Below are 13418 nucleotides of genomic sequence, written 5' to 3'. Positions count from 1 at the left end.
GGGGCACTGTGGATATCACTGTTATTATGGGGGCACTGTGGATATCACTGTTATTATGGGGGCACTGTGGATATCACTGTTATTATGGGGGCACTGTGGATATCAGTGTTATTATGGGGCACTGTGGATATCACTGTTATTATGGGGGCACTGTGGATATCACTGTTATTATGGGGGCACTGTGGATATCACTGTTATTATGGGGGCACTGTGGATGTCGCTGTTATTATGGGGGTACTGTGGATGTCGCTGTTATGATGGAGGCACTGTGGATGTCGCTGTTCTGATGGGAGCACTGTGGATATCGCTGTTATTATGGGAGCACTGGATATCACTGTTATTATGGGGTCACTGTGGATATCAGTGTTATTATGGGAGCACTGTGGATATCACTGTTATTATGGGGGCACTGTGGATATCACTGTTATTATGGGGCACTGTGGATATCACTGTTATTATGGGGGTACAGTGGATATCACTGTTATTATGGGGGCACTGTGGATATCACTGTTATTATGGGGGTACTGTGGATATCGCTGTTATTATTGGGGCACTGTGGATATCACTGTTATTATGGGGGCACTGTGGATGTCACTGTTATGATGGAGGCACTGTGGATATCGCTGTTATTATGGGGGCACTGTGGATATCGCTGTTATTATGGGGGCACTGTGGATATCGCTGTTATTATGGGAGCACTGTGGATATCGCTGTTATTATGGGGGCACTGTGGATATCAGTTATTATGGGAGCACTGTGGATGTCACTGTTATTATGGGGGCACTGTGGATGTCACTGTTATTATGGGGGCACTGTGGATGTCACTGTTATTATGGAGGCACTGTGGATGTCACTGTTATTATGGGGGCACTGTGGATATCACTGTTATTATGGGGGCACTGTGGATATCACTGTTATTATGGGGGCACTGTGGATATCACTGTTATGGGAGCACTGTGGATATCGCTGTTATTATGGGGGCACTGTGGATATCGCTGTTATTATGGGGACACTGTGGATATCAGTTATTATGGGGGCACTGTGGATATCGCTGTTATTACGGGGGCACTGTGGATATCGCTGTTATTATGGGAGCACTGTGGATATCGCTGTTATTATGGGGGCACTGTGGATATCGCTGTTATTATGGGGACACTGTGGATATCAGTTATTATGGGAGCACTGTGGATGTCACTGTTATTATGGGGGCACTGTGGATGTCACTGTTATTATGGGGGCACTGTGGATGTCACTGTTATTATGGAGGCACTGTGGATGTCACTGTTATTATGGGGGCACTGTGGATATCACTGTTATTATGGGGGCACTGTGGATATCACTGTTATTATGGGGGCACTGTGGATATCACTGTTATGGGAGCACTGTGGATATCGCTGTTATTATGGGGGCACTGTGGATATCGCTGTTATTATGGGGACACTGTGGATATCAGTTATTATGGGAGCACTGTGGATATCACTGTTATTATGGGGGCACTGGATGTCACTGTTATTATGGAGGCACTGTGGATGTCGCTGTTATTATGGGGGCACTGTGGATATCACTGTTATTATGGGGGCACTGTGGATATCACTGTTATTATGGAGGCACTGTGGATGTCACTGTTATTATGGGGGCACTGTGGATATCACTGTTATTATGGGAGCACTGTGGATATCACTGTTATTATGGGGGCACTGTGGATATCACTGTTATGGGAGCACTGTGGATATCGCTGTTATTATGGGGGCACTGTGGATATCGCTGTTATTATGGGGACACTGTGGATATCAGTTATTATGGGAGCACTGTGGATATCACTGTTATTATGGGGGCACTGTGGATGTCACTGTTATTATGGAGGCACTGTGGATGTCGCTGTTATTATGGGGGCACTGTGGATATCACTGTTATTATGGGGGCACTGTGGATATCACTGTTATTATGGGGCACTGTGGATGTCACTGTTATTATGGGGGCACTGTGGATATCACTGTTATTATGGGGGCACTGTGGATATCACTGTTATTATGGGGGCACTGTGGATATCACTGTTATTATGGGGGCACTATGGATATCACTGTTATTATGGGGCACTGTGGATATCACTGTTATGGGAGCACTGTGGATATCAGTGTTATTATGGGAGCACTGTGGGTATCGCTGTTATTATGGGGCACTGTGGATATCCCTGTTATTATGGGGGCACTGTGGATATCACTGTTATTATGGGGCACTGTGGATATCACTGTTATTATGGGTGTACTGTGGATATCACTGTTATTATGGAGGCACTGTGGATATCACTGTTATTATGGGGGCACTGTGGATGTCACTGTTATTATGGGTGCACTGTGGATATCACGGTTATTATGGGGGCACTGTGGATGTCACTGTTATTATGGGAGCACTGTGGATATCACTGTTATTATGGGGCACTGTGGATATCACTGTTATTATGGGAGCACTGTGGATATCACTGTTATTATGGGAGCACTGTGGATATCACTGTTATTATGGGGCACTGTGGATATCACTGTTATTATGGGAGCACTGTGGATATCACTGTTATTATGGGGCACTGTGGATATCACTGTTATTATGGGAGCACTGTGGATATCACTGTTATTATGGGGCACTGTGGATGTCACTGTTATTATGGGAGCACTGTGGATATCACTGTTATTATGGGAGCACTGTGGATATCACTGTTATTATGGGGGCACTGTGGATATCACTGTTATTATGGGAGCACTGTGGATATCACTGTTATTATGGGAGCACTGTGGATATCACTGTTATTATGGGGGCACTGTGGATGTCACTGTTATTATGGAGGCACTGTGGATATCACTGTTATTATGGGGGCACTGTGGATATCACTGTTATTATGAGGGCACTGTGGATATCACTGTTATTATGGGGGCACTGTGGATATCACTGTTATTATGGGGGCACTGTGGATATCACTGTTATTATGGGAGCACTGTGGATATCACTGTTATTATGGGAGCACTGTGGATATCACTGTTATTATGGGGCACTGTGGATATCACTGTTATTATGGGGCACTGTGGATGTCACTGTTATTATGGGGCACTGTGGATATCACTGTTATTATGTGGGCACTGTGGATATCACTGTTATTATGGGAGCACTGTGGATATCGCTGTTATTATGGGGACACTGTGGATATCGCTGTTATTATGGGGGCACTGTGGATATCACTGTTATTATGGGGGCACTGTGGATATCACTGTTATTATGGGGGCACTGTGGATATCACTGTTATTATGGGGGCACTGTGGATATCACTGTTATTATGGAGGCACTGTGGATATCACTGTTATTATGAGGGCACTGTGGATGTCACTGTTATTATGGGGGCACTGTGGATGTCACTGTTATTATGGGGGCACTGTGGATATCAGTTATTATGGGAGCACTGTGGATGTCACTGTTATTATGGGAGCACTGTGGATGTCACTATTATTATGGGAGCACTGTGGATATCACTGTTATTATGGGGACACTGTGGATATCAGTTATTATGGGAGCACTGTGGATATCACTGTTATTATGGGAGCACTGTGGATATCACTGTTATTATGGGGGCACTGTGGATGTCACTGTTATTATGGGAGCACTGTGGATATCACTGTTATTATGGGGGCACTGTGGATGTCACTGTTATTATGGAGGCACTGTGGATATCACTGTTATTATGGGACACTGTGGATGTCACTATTATTATGGGAGCACTGTGGATATCACTGTTATTATGGGGACACTGTGGATATCAGTTATTATGGGAGCACTGTGGATATCACTGTTATTATGGGGGCACTGTGGATGTCACTGTTATTATGGGGGCACTGTGGATGTCACTGTTATTATGGAGGCACTGTGGATATCACTGTTTTTATGGGGACACTGTGGATATCAGTTATTATGGGAGCACTGTGGATGTCACTGTTATTATGGGGGCACTGTGGATATCGCTGTTATTATGGGGACACTGTGGATATCGCTGTTATTATGGGGCACTGTGGATATCGCTGTTATTATGGGGCACTGTGGATGTCACTGTTATTATGGGGGCACTGTGGATATCACTGTTATTATGGAGGCACTGTGGATGTCACTGTTATTATGGGGGCACTGTGGATATCGCTGTTATTATGGGGGCACTGTGGATATCGCTGTTATTATGGGGGCACTGTGGATATCACTGTTATTATGGGGGCACTGTGGATATCACTGTTATTATGGAGGCACTGTGGATATCACTGTTATTATGAGGGCACTGTGGATGTCACTGTTATTATGGAGGCACTGTGGATATCACTGTTATTATGGGGGCACTTTGGATATCACTGTTATTATGAGGGCACTGTGGATATCACTGTTATTATGGGGGCACTGTGGATATCACTGTTATTATGGGAGCACTGTGGATATCACTGTTATTATGGGAGCACTGTGGATGTCACTGTTATTATGGAGGCACTGTGGATATCACTGTTATTATGGGGGCACTGTGGATATCACTGTTATTATGAGGGCACTGTGGATATCACTGTTATTATGGGGGCACTGTGGATATCACTGTTATTATGGGGGCACTGTGGATATCACTGTTATTATGGGAGCACTGTGGATATCACTGTTATTATGGGAGCACTGTGGATATCACTGTTATTATGGGGCACTGTGGATATCACTGTTATTATGGGGCACTGTGGATGTCACTGTTATTATGGGGCACTGTGGATATCACTGTTATTATGTGGGCACTGTGGATATCACTGTTATTATGGGAGCACTGTGGATATCACTGTTATTATGGGGACACTGTGGATATCGCTGTTATTATGGGGGCACTGTGGATATCGCTGTTATTATGGGGGCACTGTGGATATCGCTGTTATTATGGGAGCACTGTGGATGTCACTGTTATTATGGGGGCACTGTGGATGTCACTGTTATTATGGGGGCACTGTGGATGTCACTATTATTATGGGAGCACTGTGGATATCACTGTTATTATGGGAGCACTGTGGATATCACTGTTATTATGGGGACACTGTGGATATCACTGTTATTATGGGAGCACTGTGGATATCACTGTTATTATGGGAGCACTGTGGATATCACTGTTATTATGGGGGCACTGTGGATGTCACTTTTATTATGGAGGCACTGTGGATATCACTGTTTTTATGGGGACACTGTGGATATCAGTTATTATGGGAGCACTGTGGATGTCACTGTTATTATGGGGGCACTGTGGATGTCACTTTTATTATGGGGGCACTGTGGATGTCACTGTTATTATGGGGGCACTGTGGATATCAGTTATTATGGGAGCACTGTGGATGTCACTGTTATTATGGGGGCACTGTGGATATCACTGTTATTATGGGAGCACTGTGGATATCGCTGTTATTATGGGGCACTTTGGATATCACTGTTATTATGGGGGCACTGTGGATATCACTGTTATTATGGGGGCACTGTGGATATCACTGTTATTATGGGAGCACTGTGGATGTCACTGTTATTATGGGGGCACTGTGGATATCACTGTTATTATGGGGGCACTGTGGATATCACTGTTATTATGGGGGCACTGTGGATATCACTGTTATTATGGGAGCACTGTGGATATCACTGTTATTATGGGAGCACTGTGGATATCACTGTTATTATGGGGCACTGTGGATATCACTGTTATTATGTGGGCACTGTGGATATCACTGTTATTATGGGAGCACTGTGGATGTCACTGTTATTATGGGAGCACTGTGGATGTCACTGTTATTATGGGGGCACTGTGGATATCACTGTTATTATGGGGACACTGTGGATATCGCTGTTATTATGGGGGCACTGTGGATATCGCTGTTATTATGGGGACACTGTGGATATCAGTGTTATTATGGGGGCACTGTGGATATCACTGTTATTATGGGGACACTGTGGATATCACTGTTATTATGGGGCACTGTGGATATCACTGTTATTATGGGGGCACTGTGGATATCACTGTTATTATGGGGGCACTGTGGATGTCACTGTTATTATGGGAGCACTGTGGATATCACTGTTATTATGGGGCACTGTGGATATCACTGTTATTATGGGGGCACTGTGGATATCACTGTTATTATGGAGGCACTGTGGATGTCACTGTTATTATGGGGGCACTGTGGATATCACTGTTATTATGGGGGCACTGTGGATATCGCTGTTATTATGGGGGCACTGTGGATATCGCTGTTATTATGGGGGCACTGTGGATATCACTGTTATTATGGAGGCACTGTGGATATCACTGTTATTATGGGGGCACTGTGGATGTCACTGTTATTATGGGAGCACTGTGGATATCACTGTTATTATGGGAGCACTGTGGATATCACTGTTATTATGGGGCACTGTTGATATCACTGTTATTATGGGGGCACTGTAGATATCACTGTTATTATGGGGGCACTGTGGATGTCACTGTTATTATGGGAGCACTGTGCATATCACTGTTATTATGGGAGCACTGTGGATATCACTGTTATTATGGGGCACTGTTGATATCACTGTTATTATGGGGGCACTGTAGATATCACTGTTATTATGGGGGCACTGTGGATGTCACTGTTATTATGGGGCACTGTGGATATCACTGTTATTATGGGGGCATTGTAGATATCACTGTTATTATGGGAGCACTGTGGATATTACTGTTATTATGGGGGCACTGTGGATATCACTGTTATTATGGGGGCACTGTGGATGTCACTGTTATTATGGGGGCACTGTGGATATCAGTGTTATTATGGGAGCACTGTGGATGTCACTGTTATTATGGGGGCACTGTGGATATCACTGTTATTATGGGGGCACTGTGGATATCACTGTTATTATGGGGCACTGTGGATATCACTGTTATTATGGGGCACTGTGGATATCGCTGTTATTATGGGGCACTGTGGATATCACTGTTATTATGGGAGCACTGTGGATATCACTGTTATTATGGGGGCACTGTGGATATCACTGTTATTATGGGGGCACTGTGGATATCACTGTTATTATGGGGGCACTGTGGATATCAGTGTTATTATGGGAGCACTGTGGATGTCACTGTTATTATGGGGGCACTGTGGATATCACTGTTATTATGGGGGCACTGTGGATGTCGTTGTTATTATGGGGGCACTGTGAGTACAGTGTAGTTATCCTGCGGTACCATACACACATGCTGTCTCCTTATCTCGTGGACGTGGTGTGGGTGTTCTCACTCACTCTTTAGTTCTCACCTCCTCCCTTTTTCTCACCATTATTTCTGCCCTATTGTTTATTATTGTCCCTATTTGTGGCTGTAGGATCCTTGTGATCGCCATTTGTTCTCCCCACCTGGGGTATTGTCTGTACCATCGGGAGACCCTCAGCGGCCCCGCGCTCGGCCACCTCCGGCGCAGCGCTGTGAATAGCTCCCTGTACGGTATCACATCCTCCCCGCAGCGAGATCGAGACCGGAAGAGGGCAGGAAACCATCGCGCACAGCTCGGCTTCCTCCCTGACAAATCTCTTCTGCTGCTTGCCTGGAAGTACGGTGGTGGCAGAGGGCGGGGGCGCACGTGCTATTGTTACGGGGGCTCAACAACATCACTGCTTCTGCATGCACATCTGAGGGATGTTATTAATACCGTAATTAATGCGCTGCAATCAATGGAAACCCTTTCCGTCAGCGCCAATATATTTAGACCACAACCTAAAGATCTAAGGGCAACTGTGCCCAAAAATAAACCGGCTCTACCCTCCCTATAATATAGTTCCTGAGGCGCATTAGCGTTCACATACAGTGCGGTCCCCTTCCATTTCCCCCACAGTTCTCCCCATACAGTGCGGTCCCCTTCCATTGCTCCCACAGTTCTCCCCATACAGTGCGGTCCCCTTCCATTGCTCCCACAGTTATCCCCATACAGTGCGGTTCCCTTCCATTGCCCCTACAGTTCTCCCCATACAGTGCGGTCCCCTTCCATTGCTCCCACAGTTATCCCCATACAGTGCGGTTCCCTTCCATTGCCCCCACAGTTCTCCCCATACAGTGCGGTCCCCTTCCATTTCCCCCACAGTTCTCCCCATACAGTGCGGTTCCCATCCTTTGCCCCCACAGTTCTCCCCATACAGTGCGGTCCCCTTCCATTGCTCCCACAGTTCTCCCCATACAGTGTGGTTCCCCTCCATTGCCCCCACAGTTCTCCCCATACAGTGCGGTTCCCCTCCATTGCTCCCACAGTTCTCCCCATACAGTGTGGTTCCCTTCCATTGCCCCCACAGTTCTCCCCATACAGTGCAGTTCCCCTTCCATTGCCCCCACAGTTCTCCCCATACAGTGCGGTTCCCCTTCCATTGCCCCCACAGTTCTCCCCATACAGTGCGGTTCCCTTCCATTGCCCCCACAGTTCTCCCCATACAGTGCGGTTCCCTTCCATTGCCCCCACAGTTCTCCCCATACAGTGCGGTTCCCTTCCATTGCCCCCACAGTTCTCCCCATACAGTGCGGTTCACATCCTTTGCCCCCACAGTTCTCCCCATACTGTGCTGTTCCCCTCCATACAGTGCGATTCCCATCCTCTGCCCCCACAGTTCTCCCCATACAGTGCGGTTCCCATCCTTTGCCCCCACAGTTCTCCCCATACAGTGCGGTTCCCCTCCATACAGTGTGGTTCCCATCCTCTGCCCCCACAGTTCTCCCCATACAGTGGGGTTCCCATCCTTTTCCCCCACAGTTCTCCCCATACAGTGCGGTTCCCTTCCTTTGCCCCCACAGTTCTCCCCATACAGTGCAGTTCCCTTCCTTTGCCCCCACAGTTCTTCCCATACAGTGCGGTTCCCATCCTTTGCCCCCACACTTCTCCCCATAAAGTGCGGTTCCCCTTCCATTGCTCCCACAGTTTTTCCCATACAGTGCGGTTCCCATCCTTTGCCCCCACACTTCTCCCCATACAGTGCTATTCCCCTTCCATTGCTCCCACAGTTCTTCCCATACAGTGCGGTTCCCATCCTTTGCCCTCACACTTCTCCCCATACAGTGCAGTTCCCTTCCATTGCTCCCACAGTTCTTCCCATACAGTGCGGTTCCCATCCTTTGCCCTCACACTTCTCCCCATACAGTGCGGTTCCCTTCCATTGCTCCCACAGTTCTTCCCATACAGTGCGGTTCCCATCCTTTGCCCTCACACTTCTCCCCATACAGTGCGGTTCCCTTCCATTGCTCCCACAGTTCTTCCCATACAGTGCGGTTCCCATCCTTTGCCCTCACACTTCTCCCCATACAGTGCAGTTCCCTTCCATTGCTCCCACAGTTCTTCCCATACAGTGCGGTTCCCATCCTTTGCCCCCACAGTTCTCCCCATACAGTATCTCGCTAGTCTGTACGTCCTCTCTCATTCCGGCTTCTCTGCTGCCCAGTCCTGAGAATGTCACATGACCTGAAGGTCCCTGTAGGTCCTTCATTAGTCTCTACCAAGTCAGAATGATGGAGCAGGCATATGTCGGCTCCCTGCTCCACTATTGGATTCATATGTATCTATGTCCTGAGGAAATAACCCGACCTCCAGGAACAGCTCCCCAAATTCAGAACTGTCCAGCTAGATACTCTATGTACATTGTATTTCAGTCCTTTATGTGTACCCAAATATCTCTCCCAGTGAAGCCCATTGGTTTTCCTGTACAGTATGATACCCCTTTCAGGACCCCCAAACGTACCTGTGTGTGTGCTGTCACTTTCCCAATTCTCTGCTTCTGAGCTGGTCTCTGCTGTCCATTCCTGGCCATGTCATATGGCCTGTAGGTCCCTGAAGGTCCTTCATTTGTCTCTACCCTGACAGAATGATGGAGCAGGGATCGGTCAGCTCCTTTCTCCACTAATAAATGCAACTGTATCTGTGTCTTGCGGACATACCCCTGACCGCCAGAGACAGAGGGAAAACTCCCCAAATTCAGGACTGTATTACTGGATCTGGGAAGGTCGGGAGGTATGTACCTTGTTTTTCAGTTCTTCACGAATATCTCTTTAGTTCGATACCTTAGTGCCTGCACCATAATTTGACCACTAGGCCAAATGACTGATACATGGATGCCATCACCAGATCCTCTCTGGACCATTTTCCATTTCGGGATCCTCTCTACCATTAAGGATCCAGGTTGATCCTCCGCCCTTCTTCGTGACCTGCATCTGTCAGATAATGTCTACCTAGGTCATGAAAACTTTCAGGAGTGATGTCCTGCCCCAGAATACCCGCATCTATTGGTTACACCTGAGTTTACAGCTCTGGAGGACTGATTGCAGTAGACTACTTGTAATTCAATGTTTTTCCTCTGGGGTCACTGCAGGTAAAATCAGTAGTGCTGATAAAGCAACAGGAGAGATCCTCTTTGATTGTCACCAATCCAAACCCTACTGTACAGCACCATTTAGGTCCACAGGTCTAGGACTACAAGGATTGTTACCTTTATCGGGGGCTTGTCTGGTGGCTCCCTCCGAGGGTCTCAGTCTAGAAGTAAGGGTGGTCATGAGACTCATCGAGTATTCTTTTCTCTAGCCGTAGTTCTGCAGATCACACCCCATAGTTGTGCATTCAGGGCTCCAGTTGTATTCTGCGTCGTCCGACCCAGACGAGGCTTGGAACACCCCACCCAGTTTACAGGAAGTGTCGGTGATGACCCCAGGGTCTCGGGCCTATATCACAGTCCGGCCAACTCTCTAGTCCGCAGCAGAGCAAACATTCAGTCTATCAGCAGAGTCCTCTGAACGGATATTTCCCAACCCTCATCCATTCACTGCAGTTTTTTTTTTTTTTTGGATCATTTCTTTTAGGTGCGGCCAGAAAAAGAAAAAGCAAATTGCAAAACATGTAAAGGGCTACCGGCCCGTATCCTCCACTATTTGTGAGTTTCTACTACTCCTTCCCGACCATAAACCTTCTGCCCAGCATTTTATTATGAGCTGATCTCCTGTTATCAGCTAGTAATTGAGCACTATATGGCGGTATTATTTATGGCCTAGATTAGAAGGCCACATTTTACATTTCACTATATGCAAGGCATCATTTTTGTGCACTCACATGATTACATTAATCTGTATTGAATTATTTGTCATTGTATGGCGGTATTATTTATGGAGTAGGTTACAAGATTATGCCGGCATTGTATGGAATTTCTGTGTTCACTTTGTGGTAGGATTACACAGAAAATGCATGACACTCTTTTGAGGGTAATCATAGCACTATATAAACTCTGTATGGAATTATTATTTGACGCACTATAGCAGTATTATTTTTGGACTATATTTAGAGAACTGTATTGTGCGTTTTCACTATATGGTAGTATTTTCACACAATGCAAAATATAATTTTAATTGTAGTGCTGCGGAATATGTTGACACTGTATATATAAAATTATTGTTATTACTATTATCATCATCATTTGTAATTACATGACTATATGCAACTTTTTGTCATTGTATGGCGGTATTATTTAGGGAGGAGGTTATGTGGGCAGTGTTTAGCACTTTTATGTGTACACTATGTGGTTCTATTACTCAGAAATCCAGGATACTCTTTTGAGGGTAATCATAATATTACATAAACTCTATATGGAATTATTTCACACTGTATGGCGGTAGTATTTATGGACTAAACATCAAGGTTGTGTAGGAAATATATGGCACTTTATTGTGCTTACTTTATTGTAGTATTACACAGGAAATGTTTAACTCTCTTATGGGCACTCATATTACCGAATCACAGGCTGGAATTATTTTGCACATTATGGTCGTATTATTCATAGGCTAGATTAGAAGGCTATGTGGGCAGTGTTTAACACTTTTACATGTTCACTATATGAAAGTATTACCCAGGAAATGTAAAACACCATTTTGATGAACCCTCAGTATTACACAAGCTGTATAGAATAGTTATTTGGTACAGTTTGCCGGTATTATTTAGGGACTAGATTACAAAATTATGTAGTGTGAGGCAGTGACTGGGATCGTATACGAGGGACGCTATATATCCCCCAGAATGTGTACAGAGACCTATTAAACCCATTGGAGTGCATTGCAGTCACAGACACACCTGCGGCTGCAATGCAGGAATGAAGGTGAGCATTGACCTGGTCAGGCTATCTGGCTAAGGCAGATTAGTAAAACCCGGCAGGGCCTTCATTTCTTGGAGGAGGTCACAGGAGGCAGTGGGGCGGCCTCCTCCCTCCAACCCGGGTTTTCCAGTGGCTCTTGCCACAGGTCCTTTAAAACCCTGCACTAAGGATTAGTGGTGTTCAGTGTTGGGATCTGCTAGGAGCACAGCAGGTAAGCTCAGCAGGATTGTGTATAGCTGAACCCACGCCTGGGAAAGCTTTGCACCTGTCAGGCTCTGAGCGGCCCGGCGTGGCCGTTGCCCCCGGCAACCTTTGTTTAAGGGCTCATGTTAACCCGGTCTGCGAACCGGAGGACTTTCTGGTTACCCGTGAGTTGCTGAATAAAAGCTGTTTATGTTGGACTTGCCTGGGTCACTGCCTCAGTTACTGCATGGTGTGAACACCGCCGCCTTTACAGCTTGGTGGAGAATGTGACTGAGGCATACCCCACCGGCCGCTGCATGACCACAATCCGGCCGGCCACCTTTCAGCCCAACCCCGTGGACAAAATGGAGGAGCTGTTAAAGCAGCTGGTACTCACCCAGCAGCTACAGTCCCAGCGGCAACAGCAGGAGCGGGAGCAGCAGCATAATCAGCAGCAGCTACTGTACCAGCAGCAGCAAAAAACAAACGGACTGTTGCTGCAACAGATTGCTGCCCTGCGGGAGACACCGACAGCACCAGCCCCAGAACGTTGCGGGGGCCGGGACAAGGTTTGCTCAGCGTTGAGGAAGATGGGACCGGAGGACGATATGGAAGCCTTCCTGACCATTTATGGGCGCGCAGCAGAGCGGGAAAACCGGCCGGCCAGTGGCCAGAAGTGGTGGCTCCATTTCTGGTCGGCGAAACCCAAAAGGCCTACTTCGACCTCAATCGGGAGGACGCCCAGGACTACCAGAGGCTCAAAGGTGAGATGCTTGCCCAACTGGGGGTCAATACATACATGAGGGCTCAGCACGTTTTTCCATGGGCCTATGTGGAGACCTGACCCGCCCCGCCCAGTCTCAGGCTTATGACCTCCCGCAGCTGGTAAAGAGGTGGCTCCAGCCTGAGACTTTGTCTCCAGCCCAGATGGTGGAGAGGGTGGTGGTTGACCGGCTGGTGAGGACTCTGCCAGCCGCTATCCAAAGTTGGGAGGGGCAAAGGGGCCCCGGCACCCTCGACCAGGTGGTCAGCCTGATCGAGCGCTACTCGGCCACTCAGGACTTTATCCG

General features: G+C 47.0%; 1 protein-coding gene across 1 annotated transcript in view; it reads right to left on the bottom strand.

Annotated features, from left to right (window-relative positions):
- Nucleotides 1-10809, bottom strand: part of TNFAIP8L2 (TNF alpha induced protein 8 like 2) — a 109933-nt gene extending 99124 nt beyond the window's left edge. The window contains exon 1 of the mRNA XM_073639383.1: nt 10519-10809. The gene's annotated coding sequence lies outside the window, so the exon portion shown is untranslated. The remainder of the gene's footprint in view (nt 1-10518) is intronic.
- Nucleotides 10810-13418: the final 2609 nt, after the last annotated feature.

Source organism: Phyllobates terribilis, unplaced genomic scaffold (assembly GCF_046119375.1).
Source record: "Phyllobates terribilis strain yellow unplaced genomic scaffold, ASM4611937v1 Scaffold_7__3_contigs__length_470593459, whole genome shotgun sequence".
In the NCBI taxonomy this organism is placed as follows: Eukaryota; Metazoa; Chordata; class Amphibia; order Anura; family Dendrobatidae; genus Phyllobates; species Phyllobates terribilis.
Note: the sequence above shows the minus strand (reverse complement) of the source record. Positions and strands in the feature narration are given on the sequence as shown.